This window comes from Eumetopias jubatus, unplaced genomic scaffold, assembly GCF_037043125.1.
Source record: "Eumetopias jubatus isolate StellerSeaLion01/CBP00866 unplaced genomic scaffold, mEumJub1_p1.0 scaffold_8, whole genome shotgun sequence".
NCBI classification, from domain to species: Eukaryota; Metazoa; Chordata; class Mammalia; order Carnivora; family Otariidae; genus Eumetopias; species Eumetopias jubatus.
In genome coordinates, this window is record NW_028274814.1 from 115,587,595 (window position 1) to 115,605,853 (window position 18,259).

Sequence of the window (18,259 nt, forward strand, 5' to 3'; positions counted from 1 at the left end):
AGACCGGGCAAGGAGTCTTCTAGGACTGTCCTGTCAGGTTGGAAGAGGCTGGATCCTGAGAGAGGGAGCCCTGGCCTAGGGGTCAGACAGACTGGGCTCTAGTCCCAGAACGACATTCGCTAGCCAGGTAGTTTCAGTTTGAAGCTGAGAATGTGGACAGAGAATAATAGTACTACTCTATCAGTCAGAACTGTGCGTTCCACACGACAAACACCCAACTCAAATGAACGTAAATGGATATAAATAACTTAAATGGCATAAATGGGAATTGACCAGCAGGGCTTATCTGGTTTATTTCCCCTGAGCCCCAACAGGGTGGGGTAGAGCTGGACTTCGGTGACAAAAGGAACCAGTCTCTGCAACATTGTTAGGGCCCTTCCTTCTGTCTTTGTTCTCTTCTTGTCCCTCTGTGGAAAGTATTTAGTTCCTAAGGAGTGAAGGTTCTTCCGGTGGTGGGGGTGGTGGGGGTGGTGGGGGTGAGGGGGTGAGGGGGATGGGGGGTATGCAACCTCCTATTTCATAGCTTCTCCACCAGAGGGAGATTGTTTCTCTTCCCTGTGATCTCATTTGAAAAATCCCGGGAAGGATCTAATTGGCCCAAGTTGGGTCACATGCTGACCATTGGACAATCAGCTGGTTAAGCGTTAGACTCTTGATCTCAGCTCAGGTCTTGGTGCCGGGATCATGAGTTCAAGCCCTGAGTTGGGTTCCCTGCTGGGTATGGAGCCTACTTAAAAAAAAAAGAAAGAAAAGAAGCAACCACCACAGCACATGTTGGAGAATGGTAGTCCTCAAAGAAGGGAGGTTGCTTTTCCCAGGAAATGCGGACACACCAGGCAGACTAAATCATAGATGTCTACCACACATTTACCTTCGAGGGTTGTTGGTGAGGATTAGCGATAATGGATATAAAGCATGAGTTGGGAAATGCTGCTGTTGCTGCTGATGGGAAGACGTAGTATCTCGGCGTCCCTGGGTACTCAGGCTTGTTATTCTTTGGACCTTGGGACAGTCATTGTAATAGACTCTTACGAAGCCCCTTAGTCACAGATGAAGACCTAACAAGGTTATTTTTGCTCAAGGACACACAGTTAGTGGTACAGCGAGGCTCAGACCCGACCCTCAAGGCTCCCAATCAGTACTCTACTTTTTGTACACTATGTGGGCCGAAGCCAGCCTGCCCCTCCTACTGTGTGACACTGGGTAAGTTCCTTAACCTCTCTGAGCCTCAGAGATTCCCTTTGCAGAGTTGTTATGGGGATTAAATGAATTAGTATGGGTCTATTGGCTATGAGGATGATTCTGTTCTCAGAAACTGTCAGCTGGGTCTCCTGCCCTGGAGCCAGTCACCTCCTCCAAGTGTGTCTGGGGACATGCCAGGCGTTGTGCTGGGGCTGCAGGTTGGTTCCACTGGGCACTGGGATTGGAGAGGGAGTGGCGGTTCAAATCACCTGGGGCTCTGAGGGACAATGAAGGCACCACCCCTCTCCATCCCAGAGGTAGCATATTGTTAAGCGGTTTTTAAGAGGAACATTTTCCCAACAGAACAGTGCTTCATGAACCACCGATGCTGCAAGGCTTTCACTGACCTCACAGAGGACGCACAGGAAAAACCTAAACTCTCCGTGTCCTTTTCTCCTTTGAAAGAGAAGTGTGGCAGTGCTCTGATTCCGTGAACAGCCCAGGCTTTGGAATCAGACAGGCCAGGGTTCGGATCCTGATGCAGCTAACGGTGAGCTATGTGACTTACGCAAGGTGCTGGCCCCTCTTTCGTGTCTAAATTGAGAACAGGATCAACATCCACCTTGTAGAGCTGTTGAGAGGAGTCCCTGGAGGGCAGGCAAAATGCTTAATACAGTGTACTTGGTAGATGACAGCTGTCGTCAAAATTAAGTGTCACGTGATGTGTACGTGTTTGAGAACGCACAAAATCATCGATCAAATATAAAGCCTTATTTTTATAAAATAAATACATCTGCATGTATATTTTCTCATAATTATGCTACCTCTTAATTTTGCAGAAGGCTTAATTGGATAGAACTTTGGGTATGAGCTTTTCACCTGATTTTTAAAACAAAAACAAGAAAATACACTCTCACAAATGGGAGAAGTGTCTTCTTCAGTTATGTGAAAGGCTGCCGGATTAATCCTGACAACAGAAACAAAGAGAAACCCTTCCAGAGCAGCGAATGATTCCCACCCCTGGAGGATAAGGATTCCCACATTTATCTACCAGATTCATGCTGTGTACTTCTATCAACTACAAAATTGGAGGTGGGCTGGCTCTGGGCAAGGGAGAGTTTCTCAAAAACAGAATTTCAGGCATTCTCTCAACTTGCGTTTGTATCCTTCACGTCCCTGACCAGCCCCACTCCATCCTGCCAGGGTCCCACTGCACATGGAGCGACTTGCCGAAGGCTCAGGTCCTATAGTTTTAAGTAGTCCCTGTTTGCAAAATCCTCTTGAACATTTCAGAAAGTTCCTTTATGAGAAAATGACTCCCTGGCGTGGACAGCACTTTCTAATGTAATGAATAATATCTTGATGAAATATACTTGCATCGGTCAGGATAGGTGAGATTAAGTGGTAGCAAACCAAACTCGGAAATCTCAGCGTGGCACGGAAAGGTTGTTTTTTGCGCTCCTGCTCTGGATCCATGACAGGTCTGATGCATCTCTATGGAGGCTTCTGTCTGAGTGGGAGCTCAGGGACGGAATCTGCTTGCATTACATGAGCTCACCACGGAGCTCCCAGGTCACTGGGACAGAAGGAGAAAGCTTGGGGAATACGTACTTCCTCTTACATGTTACGCATCACTTGCGTTCGTGAGTCAGTGCAGAAGTAGGTCTCATGAACCCCCCTAATTTTAAGGAAACTGGGAAGCATAGTTCTCTCAAGTACCCAGGAAAGAGAGAGAAGGAAATATGAATGATCAGAAATCTCTGCTGCAGTTTCTCCCTTTTCGAATGCAGGGATCCTGGATCAGGGCTCCTTGTGAAAAAAATCTGAAAGAGGCTTGAAAGTCAGAGCAGAAGGAAACATGGAAAGCCAGTAGCGGAAGGGCAAAGTATTTTCTTAAGAATGCTGAGGACCTCCCTGTCCTTGGTTCAAGGTTCCTTAATGTAACAAGGGAATTTAGAGAACCAAAACAGCTTGAGAATGGAGACCAGTGGAAGCATCGTGCTGAAATGCACCACCTCCCAAATTTCAGCCACCTGTTCACCGCCTTTACATCGTCTTTCCTCATCCTGGTACCCCGCTGCCATGTACCACCTTCATAATCCTCTTGGTATGATGATTATTGACTTAAGTCCTTTCTTTCAATAACGTACTTTTACGTAGTGAAGAATCCAGTATCATTTACCATAGATAGAAGGTATCCAGAAGAACAAATACAACATCAACAAAACAAGAGGGTTCTGAACCTGAGGTTTGCTCTCTTGGTTACAAAGAGAGACTAGCAGATATTGGAAGGGTGAAAGAGACAAGCCAGCTCTACACCTGAACTCCTTTGATGGAATCAGACAGATGGAAAGAGAATGATAAAGGGAGAGGTCGATAGCTCAGGGGGTGGACTCTGTGTCCCGATGCCTGGGTTCTAATTCCGGGGCCACATCACTTACCAGCTGTGTGGCCTTTGTGCCTCAGTTTCCTCCTCTGTAGATCTGAGGATAATAATATTACCTACTTCATATGCATGGAACTCCTATAACGGAGTCTGGCACATAGTAAGGGCTCTGTAAAAGCATTAGCAATTTTTAGTAGTATTTCTTACACTGTGATGTCTTGTTTAATGCCGTCTCCTCTGCCTCCTAAAATCACTTCCTAGACCATGTTAAATTATCGCTCATCCCCTGGTGAGATGCTTCCTACTCTTGGAGAAACATACATCTAATGGAACCAGTACAGGCTCTGCAAAGTAACAACCCTGAGCTACAAGCCCTTTGGCTTCATTGGCGATACTATCGGCAGGTTACTCACCTCTTTAAATCTCGGTTTCCTAGGTGAGGGTAAAAATACCTGCCTCCTAGAAGATGCTGTCAGATCAAACAGGTAAAACAGAATCTATCCAGACTTTAGAACTAAAACAGATGTTCAACAAATATTGGTTTACCTTAAAGCAGTAATTCCTAGCTGTCCCCGAGGGATTTATGGAAATCTCTAGTGGAATCTTCAAATATGTTGCCCACTGTATTAGAGTAATTTGAAAATATGCATACATATGTTGGAGCAGTGGTTCTCAGACTCAAGCATACCTAAGAATCACATGGAGTGACACATGGAGTTGAGAGGAAGTGACTCATCTCAGATTGTGTGGACAGTCCCTCCTCCTGGCACGCTCCTCCCTCCTGGGCAAACCTGCATCCGCTCTGCCTGGAGAATTGTTCGGAACACAGATTCCTGGGCTCCCACCTCCAGAGATCCTGCTGCAGCAGCTGGGGGGGAGGAGTGGGGGTGGGGAGTGAAGGGTGGGAACAGGGGTGGAGGGGGGAGAGATAGAGCCTGAGGATTTGCACGTCTAACGAAGCTCCCAGGTGCTGCCATGAGTCTGAGGACCACACTTAGAGAAGCTCTCTTAATAATGCACTTTATCCTACTAATGCCTATGTTTGGCGTTCCGTTTCTGAAAGTTGGTAATCGCTCAGCTTTTAGAGCTTCACAGATGTCCTCACAGTCCTCTGAGGTTGGTGTTTATTCCCCTTTAAGAGGCAAGAAACCTAAGGCTTAGCAATGGTTTAGTAATTTGCTTGACGTCATATAGCTAGGAAGTGACTCAAACGCAGATCTGACACAGAAACAGGTTTTCTCAATCCTGCCACCTTAAACCACAGACTTCTGTGCTCAGCTCCCTTATTTTGGAATGAATTCTCTCTAGAAGAGTGCCTTAGTGCCCCAAGGAGGTGGGTTTCTGGCCAGTCATCACCATAGTTCTGCATGGACTCAGCAGAGACTCAGTGAGAACCTCTGCTATGCATATTTTGCACACACACACATATATAATTACATATTAATATATATATATCTTTTCTAACTAAGAAACAAATCATCAGGATGTGATTTTGCTTTGCAGAGTGCATTATTTCAACAAATGTCCCACCATCAGATTTAGAAACCAGAGCCACGTTATTACCCAAAAAATATTTGAAAAAATCTTTTCATTATGATGTATTATTAGGTGCCTTGAGAGGTATATTTGATTGATTCTATGTTTCAGCACAGTTACTTGATTTCTGTGGTCGCCAAAATGCAGCATGGCTCAATGAACATGGGAACGAACCAAATCTAATAATTTTGTGGAAACTTGTTACAATGATCAGCACTATTACGTGTAAATCTGGTAAAACTTGCTTTGGTGTTCGGTTTGTACCGATTGCAGTCCTTTTTTGGCTCCCACGAAGGCGCCTAGCTCAGCTTGCTTCTCTGTGTTCTTGCAAGTCCTCCGTCTGCTCAGAGACTTGCTAGTTTGATCTCTGCCCCATTGCTTGGCTGTGTCTTTGACTCAGTGCCCAGTCAGGCCTGTCATTTCTGGCTTTACAGCACTCCAGGAAATGATGTTGTTTGATCTCAAGAGATGCTAGAAGGACCCTGGGAACAAAATCTACCTGATGGGTTGTCATGGAGTCAAACGAGAGGATGCATCTAAAATGCAGAACATGGTAGCTGGCGTGGGTGAGCGCTCAACCACGAACTGTCCATTTTACATTCAGAGAAGCTCCCTGTCCCTTTCCCTTCCCCCTCCCTCCCAACCGCAGGCTCTGTAGGCGTGCTTCCCCAAAAGGTTGCACTTTTTCAGGGTACCATGTACCTCTCCTTTGTAGCACCAGTGACGGCACCATTCTACTTTTTTTCCCGTGATGACTTTATGGCAGGCTGCCTTCCCACTAAAGCACAGACTCCATGTGCTTTGGCTCTGGTGGGCCTCGCAGATCCACCTTCATTGTGAAAGTCTGTCAGTGTCCCCACTGCTAGAAATGTGGCCCTCAGCTGCCAGCCCCAGTGGCCCAGCCTCAGCAGAAGACCCCGGCCAGGACCATGGCCCCTTCCAATGACTGATCTACATGGGGGTATACAGGCTTGGCCTTCTCACTTGTCTGGGGCCAGCTCTGGAAGGTCATCCCCTTTAGAACCCCTTGTAGGGATGGCCCAAGCTTCTGTTGAGACAGTTTCATATCTTGACTGCATCCTCTGCTCACTCCTACTTCCTTCCCTTCCTTCCATGGATGTTAGTCCTAAGGTCACTCCCTAATGCAATTTATGCATTCTAATTGCTGTCTCAGAGTCAGCTTCCTGGGGAGCACAGCGTGCCCTGCTGTCCCCTCCATAAAGGTAGGAATGATATTGTTGTTGCCAATTCCGTGTGTTCTCAGAGCCTATTGTAGACCCTGGTGCCAGTAGGATCTCAGTAAACAGTTTGCAGAAGGAATGAATGAATGAATGAATGGTAATAGCATCATTGCTAACCTCTCTTTTATGCTCCACCCCCTCTCCTTTCTGGAGACTTTTACACAGGAATTTCTTGAGTTTCTATCCAGGGATCTATTTGCTTCCTCCTCCTTCCTCCTCCTTCGGCTCTCGGGTCCCCCTTCCTCCTACCCACCCCCCCCTTCTAAAATCCCTGCCTAGTGATGCTCTTGGCTGTCACTGAGGAGGGGGGAGAAAGCCTTGGGAAAGCAGCTGAGAGACCGTGATGGGAAACGGCTAAATTAGTTTAGAGGCCAATTTAGTAACTCCAGCTTTTCTTTCTATCAGGAGCTGGTGCGGAGCCCTGTGAGAAAGGCTCATGCCAGGGAACAGAGGAAATCAGTATCTGAAGGCCCTGCTAATTGCATGGCTGTCAGAAGGTATTTTCTCATTTTGAATGAGAAGAAAGGGCCTTTTAAAACAACAAAGCTCTTGTAGAAGTAGAAAAACAAATGGGAACTCACATTTGAGTCCACGTGAAAAATCGCTTCTTTGTTGCCAATTTCTCATCCTCGTGGAAAGCCTAGGCAGCCTCCACCCGCTTTTCAGTTCAGTTTTGCTTTGGGCTTTTTCCACCCCTCCTAGAGAGAGCTCTGCGTTCTGGTTAGAAGTCTGAGTTTGGGATCTCGCTCGGCTGCTTCGGTCATGGTGTTGTGGCTGTGGCCTTCGCCCCTCTCCTGGAAGGTGCTTGCTCACCAGCTCACACAGCTGGGGGTAGAGAAGCCCAAGTGAGACAACGGATACGAACAAGATTTGAAAACGCGATGATGCTAAGGAGCGATGGTCATTGTCGCTGTCGTTGTCATTTGATCTTCAGTGAACCAGAGCTCGAAAGTCAAAGCTAGTAGCCACCCCCAAAAGAAGGCACTTCGAAGCCAAATATAAAAGCTTTTAAGAAAAATTATTCCTCCCTTTGCATGATGTGCAGCAAAGGTCCCCATGGTTAGCCCACATGATTATGAATCGACTGTCCTCAGAGTGCACTGGGAGTGTCCAATTTCTGGGTAAACCAGCCACTTTTCATGTATTCGTGATTTCACGGCAGAATCAGGAAGCCACCTGTTCTCTAGACCAAGGTTTTGGGTTGATCAGGTACACGTTATTTTTACAGATCCATTAGTACTTTTCCTTGGTTCTCTCCTGCCCAAGGCAGCCCTGGTGTCCAGGCCCATGTCTGCTTTACCTCCAGATACGTGAGGCTCTGTGGATTCATGCCATTAGCAATCATCTCTTCCCCTCAAGCCTAGGCATGCAGGGATCCATGAGGCCCTTTGTGTAGAGCAATTTTCTGTAGAAAATTGGACTTTCTCCCTTCTATAGAGGCAGTCCAATGAGGTTCTTTGAGCAGCCAGCAGAGGGTCCCAGGTCTGCCCCTTTACTGCTGATGGATCATAAAATCCTTATACTATCTGGGATCTGCAGAGATCTCGAGTTGTTTTATAATCAGATGTGAGATTTGGGGAGTGGAGTGTGGTCCCATTTTCAGCAGAGATTTAAGGATCATCTATAACCGTTTTGGGGACAGGAATGGGCTTTTTAAGTCTTTGTTACAGGTGCCGGCATTTTTCTGAAGGGTGAGCTTTATATTCCATGTGGAAAAAAGCAAAGTGTGAAATAAACAAACATACACAATACAAAAATGACAAAAGCAAGTGGACAGCTACTGCACATGAAGTCCCTTTACCGTGAAGATGGCCTGATTATAGACTTCTTGAAGATAGCAACCTGGTCTTAGGTCTCTCGGATCCACATGATACTAGTAGATCCTTTGTAAATATGAGGTGTTGCCCTCCTGCTGATCCTTGAGTGGCTCCCATTGCCTCCACGATTACATTCAGTCTTCTCGGTTTGCTCCTTCCGTTCCCTCACGGTTAGACACAGCCTCCCCTCTTGCCATTGCCCCGATTAAGCTGCACATGGCAGCCGCTCAGAACACATCTCCGACTATCCCCTCATCTCTTCACGCCCTAAACCCTGTCTCCCACTGGTTAGGTGCTGCTTCTCTGAGCTGCCTTATCATCCTGCCATAGTCCTTGACATTTTAATTGTTAATCAGTGGTTTATGTGTCTGTGCCTACCTCAAGACTGTTGTTCACTGTTGTTCACTGTTCATTCCCAGAGCCTTGTACAGTGCTTGGGATCTAGGATGTGCATAATAATTGTTGGTTGATTTAATCATCTAATCATTTAATGAATGGCTAGTTCAGATTCCATCTGTCCCTCTCCAGGGACACACCAGCCTCTCTGGCTTGCTTCTTTAAGGGTCACTGGGCAGGGTTCCTGCAGAGTGGATGGGGAAGGCATGCATCGATAGTGGGATTTGCCCTTCTCAACAGGCTTATCATATACACGGTTGTGTCTCTATTGTTCCCCCTTTTAATTGGATTAAGGACTTATCCTCTGAGAGGTGAAAACACTACATTGCCCTCTCATGAGGAATTAGGTAGAATTATAGAATGTTGAAGTAGAAGGGTCCTTAGAGGGTATAGGGTCCAGCCTTCTCATTTTGCAGGTGAGAAACCAGGCCCAGGGGTAGAAAGATTTGTTAAGCTTTCATGATCAATTAGTAGCTGAAGACATCTGTTGCTTTCGCCTACCTCAGTCCCTTTGGAGAACCAGTGCTTCCCACTCTCAGTCCTAGCATTTTGTGTGGTGTGATGCTGACTTTACTCCCAGATCCAGGATGAGCATGTGACTAGGGCTGACCAATCAGAGCCTCAAGACATGTGTTCCCAGGAGGCCAATCAAAGCTGATGAGACTTGATTTCAGAACATTGGAAAAGAGAAGTTCATATGATCCATTGGGGTTGCTAAGAAGATAGGGCCATTGGCAGCCATCTTGTCACCATGAGTGGAGAGCCAAGGAAAGCCATGCCAAGAGATGGAGAGAGTGAGTCTGTCCTAATGACATCATTGGAGACCCTCATATGGCTGTGTCTGATCCCTGTAGGAACTCATGAATTACTGTGTATGTCTATTTTTTTAGTTTGCACTTTCAACCAGTTAATCTAATTAATATGATGTTGGAACTAGAACCAGTCCTCTTTACTCCCAAATGCAATGCTCTTTCCACTGAACCACACGGGGCATTCGTCTGATTCACCCGATGCCAACCATCACCCCATAAGAGAAGGCAGAACTGGGAGAGAATGGAAAACAACAGGGCTACGTTTTGATGGGTAGCGGATGTGCTTCCAGTGAGGGACTCTGGGGGCTAGTGGGAGGGGTTAGAACTACTAGAGTGAACAACAAGAGAGTACCTCAGAACCAAATTTTGCCTGCTTCCCGGTTTTGACACTGGGGTGGGGGTGGGGGTGGGGGTGGGGGGCGGGTGGACTAGAAACAGATTCAGCTGGGCTTTTCTTCTAGATTAATGAAAATGCCTTTCAGTCTGGACCTGGGGAAGTTGCTGGGGGTACAGATGGGAAAGTCAAGGACAAAAGTCAAGATATCACCATTTTACTCTGAACATGTCATGACTCCCCGAAGGTGTGGGAAAATACTGTGCTGCAGAAGAGCCACGGCCACAGCAGATGAACATTCTCTACAGCCCGCTCCACTGACGTGACTGTCGGGCTGGGTCTGTTGATGAGGATCCAGGCGAGCAGCAATTCCACAGTGATAGGCTAATGAGAGTGCTTCACACCTTGAGGATGGTTTGGTTTCTAGTCTCTGGGGTCAGATCCTCATCACAATGTCCAGGAAGCATGAACTAAAACTGGGGGTCTGTCCCTGGTGGGAACTCCCCTACTGCCCACACAGCAGGATGGGAGTTTTAGAGGTCGGCTTCATCCTGCTAATGTAGCTCTCTTCTCTGCATTCATATAAAATTAAAAAACAAGCAAAAGTAAATTATGGTGTTAGAAAGCAGGATGGTGGCTGTCTTTGGCGGGTAGGCCGGGAGGGGCTGGGAGAGGACATGAGAGAGGTTCCTGGAGTCTTGTGTTCTTAAACTGTGTGCTGGTTACATGGAGATGTTCAGTTTGTGAAAATTTATTGAGCTGTATACTTATGGGTGGTGTACTTTTCTGTGTGTGTGTGGGTGTTGTATTTCAGTGAAAACATTACACTGTGCTAAATGCTGGTCATTGTAGGCAGCTATTTGGCACTGTGGAAGTCTCAGAAATGACATGAGGCCACTGAAGTTATGTGGTGATTCTATTCTCTTATAAGGTGGGGCATACACATGATCCAGAATATGTTCATATTAATTTTAAAGTATGTAACAAAAATGAAAATACAAATTTAAAAAAATATAGTAGAGTGCTCACCATCCTCCAGGGGTCTAGGAGGGAAAAACCAAAGTATTACCATACTTCAGCATCATAAATGGATCTCAAAACCATTCACATGTCTCCACTTGGACTGCCACCACTCTTGTTCAAGGCACCAGCAACTCTAGGCTGGACTGTGGCAGTCACCTCCCATTGTTGCTGGTGTATCATCCATAGTCCACACAGGAGAAGACTTTAGTCATAAAAAACAACTCAAATAACTCCCCTATCTGAAGACCCTACAAAAATTCCTAATAGTCTTTTTTTTTTTAAGGATTTTATTTATTTGAGAGAAAGAGAGAGAGAGAATGGGGACGGGGGGAGCAGAGGGAGAAGCAGACTCCCCACTGAGCAAGGAGGCTGACGTGGGACTCGATCCCAGGACGCTGGGATCATGACCTGAGCCGAAGGCAGATGCTTAACTGACTGAGCCACCCAGGTGCCCCAAGAATTCCTACTAGTCTTAAAGTTCAAATCCCAGCATGCCCAGCACTGACCGGTCCCTTCTGCTTCCCTGGCCATCCTCCCAACACTCTCCCCCACCTCACTAATTTCCAGCCTTCCTGGTCTTTTTTCATTCTTCCAGCACTCCATGCTTGTCCTTACCCTAAAGCTGTTATATATGCACATTTGCCTGAAGACGGGTCTCCCAGATCTTGGGATTGCTGGCTGCCCCTCAGTGTTTACATCTCAGCTCAAATGTCACCCCCTCAAGTAGCCTCTCTCGGCCATTATGCAATCACATTACCTTACTTTATTTTCTTCATGGTACCCGTGGCTCTCCTGTATATGTAGTTGTTTACCAGAATGTACACCCCAGGAGGGCAAGGATGCATCTTCCTTCTTCATCAGTGATACCAGTCAGCGTCCCAGCGAGCAATGGATGGCATATTCAAAAGAGTATAACTGAAAAGAATTTAACAAAGGGACCACATGCCAAATGGGGGCAGTGCTGAGGGGACCAATGACGCATGGTGAGGGACAGTCATCCCCGCCCCTAGGTCTGAAGGGGCAAGACAAGGGGGCTCTCTTTTCCCTACTTTCATTATCTGTAAAGTGGAAATCATAACTATATCTCCCCATGAGGTGGTTGTAAGACTTGGTTACACATGTGGACTAGATTGGTAAAGCAAGCAGAATAATGCCTGGGACATATTAAGTGCTATGTGAGTGTTTGCTATTATTATTACTAATCTTATTTTAAACTCATTTAATTTAGTTCCTACAACTTTCTGAGGTAGATCCGGGGTTGCAAATTGTCCGCCTATGGGCTGAACTTGGCTTCCAAATGTGTTTTGTTTGACTTGCACATATTTCTTTAATTTGAGCCAACATTTAAAAATCTGGAGTTTTATATAAAAATCTGGATTCCTGTCTCTTCTTGAAAACTCCTCATCTGGCAGCAACCAGCAGGAGCTTCACACTGCTCACTTCCTTGGAGGAGGAATGCACTTCGTAGTGCCCTGCCGTAGAGTGCAATGAAACAGATACCCAACTAACAGTCGCTTCCAGTAAGGATTTATAACCTCAGTGAAGGCCGAGGTAGGGTAGTTCCAAGGTTAACACCATGGCACAAAAATGTTGTCAAGGACTGCTGCTCCACCCACGCTGAGGTTTCCCCGCCTTTCCTCTCTGATATCTTCAAGCATGTCAGCTATGATATTCCTCCTCATTTCTACCAATGTTCCAAAGGCTTATATGTCACATGGAAACACACACACACATCCAGAAGAGCATGCCCTTCCATTGGTTTCTTGTTCTTATAAAGGAAAATCTTGGGGCGCCTGGGTGGCTCAGTCGGTTAAGTGTCTGCCTTCGCTCAGGTCGTGATCCCAGGGTCCTGGGATCGAGTCCCACATAGGCTCCCTGCTCAGCGGAGAGCCTGCTTCTCTCTTTCCCTCTGCCCCTCCCCCTGCTTGTGCTCTCGCTCTCTCTCTCTCTGTCAAATAAATAAATAAAATCTTAAAAAAAAAAAGGAAAATCTTAAAAAAAAAAAAAAAACAGTTCCCCTGCAACGCCCCCCCCCCCACCCCGCCCAGCTCACAAGTGGCCAGGACTGGATCATATTACCAATACCCTTGTGGCAAGGGAGCTGGGAAGCACGTCTCACCCTTCCTACTGCTCTAAGTGGGAAGGCAGGATCTGCCGACAGGAAAGAGGCCAGGTGGGTGAGCAGGCTACCAAGAATGCCAGGGACAGCTCACCTAGTGATTACTGTAGTGCATACACCCAGATCCCACTACTTACTTAGCTACCAGTGGGCAACTGAATTTGTGATTCTGAAGGAAGGCTGTTTCCCCCATTTTACAGGCAAACAGAAGCTCATAGAGAATAATACATAACCTACCCAACGTGATACAATTAATACATGCTTAGAAGACTGCTTGCCACATAATAGGACTTCAACAAATGATAGCTACCAATTTTCTGTCTTGTGGGCGGTTTGAGGTATGATTAATTTAGGTAAGGTTGTTGTTGTTGTTGTTGTTGTTTTAAATCACTTTGAGTTCTGTGGAAAGCCCTACAGAGGTTGAAAGGGGCATGATGACTTTGCTGTTTAGAGTTTGAAATTTACTCCTGCCTGGATAATCAGCAGCACCAAGCCATATTTCTTCTGTCTCCACACACATGCAAGACGCCATTTGAGATCCTACAAAGGGACGTGGGCATAACCTTCCAGGTAGTCATCACCCAAAAACCCTGGAGGGTGTTGTTCTCTAAGAGAATACCAGAGCAGGGCATGAACAGTTGCAGACATCAAAGATTGTTAGAATTTCTTTTTTTTTTTTTAAGATTTTATTTATTTATTTGACAGAGAGAGACACAGCGAGAGAGGGAACACAAGCCGGGGGAGTGGGAGAGGGAGAAGCAGGCTTCCTGCCGAGCAGGGAGCCCGATGCGGGGCTCAATCCCAGGACCCTGGGATCATGACCTGAGCCGAAGGCAGATGCGTAACAACTGAGCCACCCAGGTGCCCCAATTGTTAGAATTTCTTAACAGGGCTTTTCCACGGGGGGAAAAGCTGTAGTAAGTAGTAGGTAGAAGCTGTAGTGAGTAGAAGCTTTGTAGGTAAAGTTGTTTCTGATTCCATGCTAAAGACGGAAACCCAAAGCAAGACCCAGCAAGAGGTTTCTCGGTGGAAGGAATCTTCTTGGGTTAGCAATGACAGTGACAGATGCTTCTTACTGTTCTTTTCCAACTGTATCTTGTAAGTTACCTTTAGAACAAGTAGGTTGGAGCCCAGCCCTTCACTAATCCCCTGAGATCATCCTTTTAAAATTCTCGGCAGCAAGCGAAGGTCCCACTTTCCCCCACCTCTGAGGTTGCTTGGCATTTGCTCTTACTGGTTATTTCCCATGCTGAATCACTCACCACTCTCTGGCCATCTTCTGGGGGAGCCAAATAGTTTAAAACATCCTCAGTGACTCATGTATCCTTACTAGTTCTTTTATTTATTTATATTTTTGTGTGGATGTGTTACACACACATACAAAATAAAATCCAACAAAGAGTTTCTATTTACTCAGATCCAAATCTCTACTTTCTCTGTGCAAGTCTTCACTTGTAGCTTTCTAGTTCATATAGTTGAAGTAAAAATGGGATTATTTAATCTTTAACAAAGCCCCAGGTTTAGCCAAGAGTAGTCAATTCAGGATTCAGCTTCAGAAAGCTTAAGAATCCCTTGATGGGAAGGAAGGGCATATCATTATTCTCTTGTGCATTGGATCGGTTATTTTGCTACCTTTAGCTCTGCTGGCACCAAAACCCTGTGTCTGAAATCATTTGGTAAGGAGACTAACAGAGCCAGGGGTGCAATCCTATTTTAGTATTTTAAAAAACCCTGAAAATAGGGGATGCTCAGTAACTAAGAGAGGAAGGCCTGATAAAAGTGGTAAGAGACGTGAGAAGGACCCAGGGTGGACACTACAGCAAATACTTAGCCTGGCTGTTAAACTGTTCTGCCAGACTTGGCTATTTACAGCTTGAGATCATTGCTTAAGTCTTCCTAGGGAGTATTTAAAGTAAAACGAGCCTCTTTTTGTTTATCGCACAGCTGCTATTTTGTCTTAATGTATTCCTTACAGGCTCCTTAAGGTAATGTCGGGCTCTGCTGAAGCAGACATACCTTTGCAGACTAGGCTAAGTCCTAACTCGTTAACATGGTGCACCTCTCCGGCCTTATCTTGCGGACTTTCCTCCACCCCCACCGAAACCTTCCAGCACAGTGTGCGATCCAGGCATACCAAACTAATCACACAGCTACCAAGCAGGCCCAATGCTTTACCCATCAGAGCTTCTGAGCATGCTATTCCCTTCCTAGAATGCCCTTCTCTACCTCCTCTACTTGGAGAATGCCTACTTATCCTTCAATATCCAACTCAAGCATTTTTTTAAAAAAACTTCTCTGGCCTTCCCACCTCTCCAAATTGCCCCAGAGCTTTTGATCCACCACTGCACCCTTGTAGGTGCCTCTGGTACAGCACTTAGTCTCTCCACCTTGATGTCAGTCTCCCTTGTACCTGGAGGCAATCCCTTATCTATGCTTTGCCTCTATAGGTTTGGCTATTCTGGGCATTTCACATACATGGAATCATATAGTATCTGATTCTGCAGCCCTTTTTGTCTGGCTTCTTTCACTTAGAATATTTTCAAGATTTATCCACATTATAGGATGTAGAGTACTTCATTCCTTTTTATGACTGAATAATATTCCATTGCATGAATATACCACATTTTATTTATCTGTTCACCATTTGATGGACATTAGGGTTGTTTCCACTTTTTGGCTATTATGAATAATACTGCTGCAGACATTTGTGTATACCTTTTCGTGTGGACATATACATTTCATTTCTCTTGATTGTATGCCTAGGTGTAGAATTCCTGGGTCAAATGGTAACTCTGTGTTTAATCTTTTTAGGAACTTCTAGACTTTTTTTCCAAAGGGGTTACACCAGTTTACATTCCCACCAGCAATGTATCAGTGTTCTAAATTCTCCACATCCCCACCCACACTTGTTATTATCTGCCTTTTTGATTATAGCTCTCTTGGCAGGTTTGAAGTGGTATCTCATTGTGGTTTTGATTTGCATTTCCCTGATGGTTAATAAAGTTGAATATCTTTTCATGTGTTTCTTGACCATTTATAAATCTTCTTTGGAGAAATGCCCATTCAGATCCTTGTCCTATTTGTAACTAGCTTGTCTTTTTGTTGTTGAGTTGTCAAAGTTCTTTATATATCTCAAATACAATTTCTTTATTAGATATATAAATTGCAAATATTTCCTTCCCTTTCTACTTTTCTGATAGTGTCCTTTGAAGCATGAAAGTTTTAAATTTTGATGAAGTCCAATTTATCTATTTTTTTTTTATTGCTGTGCTTTTGGTGTCATATCTAAGAAATCACTGCTTACTCCAAGATAATGAAGATTTCCACCTATAGTTTCTTCTAAGGGTTTTATAGTTTTAGCTCTTTTTTTTTTTTTTAAATATTTATCTATTTATTTTAGAGAGAAAGAGAGAGTACAGAGGGCAGGGAGAGAGGGGCAGTGGAAGAGGTATAGAGAGAATCTCAAGCCGACTTCCTGCTGGGCATGGAGCCTGACTTGGGGCTGGATCTTACAACCCTGAGATGATGACCTGGGCTGAAATCAAGAGTTAGACACTTAACTGACTGAGCCACCCAGGCGCCCCTAGTTCTTATATTTAAAGGGTTTTAGATCCATTTTCAGTTAATTTTTGTAAATGGTGTGAGAGGTCCTTCTTCCTTCATGTGAGTATCTAGCTGTTCCAGTACCGTCTGTTGAAGAAATTATTCTTCCTCCATCCAATTGTTTGGGCACCCTCATTGAAATTCAGTTGACTGTAAATGTAAGAATTTATTTCAAATTCTCAATTCTATTCTGTTGGTCTATATGTCTGTCCTTGTGCCAATAACCACACTACCTTGCTTACTATAATTTGTATTGTTTTGTAATTGAGAAGTGTGAATTTTCCAGCTTCATCCTTCTATTTCAAGATTGTTTTGGTTATTCTGGATCCCTTGAATTTCTATATGAATTTTAGGATCAGTTTGTCAATTCTTGCAAAGAGGTGAACTAGAATCTCAAAAGGGACTGCGCTGAATCTGTGGATCAGTTGGATTAGAATTGCCATATCCAACAATATTGTCTTTTGATCAATGAGCATGGGATGTCTTTCCATTTATTTAGGTCTTTAATTTCTTTCAGCAGTATTTTATAAATTTCAGGGTATATACTTTATACTTCCTTTGTTAAATTTATTCCTGAGTATTTTATTCCTTTTGATGCTATTACAAATGGAATAATTTTCTTTTTTTTTAAGATTTTATTTTTATTTTGAGAGAGAGAGTGAACGAGCGAGAGAGAGAGCATGAGCAGGGGGAGGAGCAGAGGGAGAGGGAGAAGCAGATTTCCTGTTGAGCAGGGAGGCTTTATATCCTTTTTATATTTATTGAGACTAATATATATCCTGGAGAATGTTCTATGGTGCACTTGAGAAGAATTTATCCTATTATTGTTGAACGACATAATCAATAGATGTTAGGTATAGTTGGTTTGTAGTGCTGTTCAAGTCTTCCATTTCATTGTTGATCTTCTGCCTAGTTCTATCAATTATTGAAAGAAGGGTACTGAAGTCTCCAGCCATTAGCACTGAATTATCTATTTCCTCCTTCAATTCTGTCAGTTTTTGCTTTGTGTGTTTTGTGGCTCTGTTGTTAAGTACAGAGATATGTTTATAATTATTATAACTTCCTGGTGAATTGACTCTGTAATCATTATAATACATCTGTCTTAATCTCTAAAAACATTGTTTTTGGTTTTGAAATCTATTTTGTCTGATATTAACCATTCCAGCTTTCTCATGGTTGTCATTTGCATGATGTATCTTTTTCTATCCTTTTATTTTCAGCCTATTTGTATCTCTGAATCTAATGTGTGTCTCTTGTAGACAGCATGTCTTTGGATCTTGTTTTTTTTTATTCTGACAATTTCTTCCTTTTGATTGGATTGTTTGATCTATTCACATTTACTGTGATTATTGAAATAGTTGGATTTATGTCTGCCAGTTTCCTTTTTCTTTCCTGACTCATGTCTTCTTTGTTCCTTTAGTCTCCTTTGCTGCTTTCTTTTGAATTAAGTGATTATTCTCTAGTATGACATTTTAATTCCTTTAATGATTTTTCTCACTACATTTTTTGACTTATTTTCTTAGTTGTTGCTCTAGGTCTTAACATATATACTTTAGCTTATCAGAATAGACTCAAGATTTATACAAACTTAATTACAGTGACAAATAGAAAATTTACTGGTACATAGCTCTATACCCATTTCCCCTTTCTTGTGATGTTATTATGTTGCATTTTTATATTTATTTACATATTTATATATATTTCATATATATGTGTCTCTCTATATTTTATAAATGTGTATATATATCCTTTTGTCTCTCAACTTCTTTAAAAGACATAAAATTTTATAAAATAATGATGATGATATATT